Raw genomic sequence first — 253 nt, forward strand, 5'->3', positions numbered from 1 at the left:
TCAGACCAGGTCGGGATTTCTGACGTGACGTTTCCACCCAAACTTGCTCCAGGGTCGGTGGTTGGTCCTCCAGGTACAGAGCGGCCAGCCCCGCCCCATCCAGGTGCGCCCCGTGCCCCTCACTGTTCCAGTCTCTCTGCTCAGCGTCCTTCGCCAGGTGCTTCCCGGGCACTTAGCACATTGCCCTCAAGGAACGCTTATCGAATTGAACATAACCGAAAGGACTCCAGGATTTGGAGCCATTCCTGTGCTC

Source organism: Rhinopithecus bieti, unplaced genomic scaffold (genome assembly GCF_001698545.2).
Source record: "Rhinopithecus bieti isolate Rb0 unplaced genomic scaffold, ASM169854v2 scaffold_11252, whole genome shotgun sequence".
Classification (NCBI taxonomy): domain Eukaryota; kingdom Metazoa; phylum Chordata; class Mammalia; order Primates; family Cercopithecidae; genus Rhinopithecus; species Rhinopithecus bieti.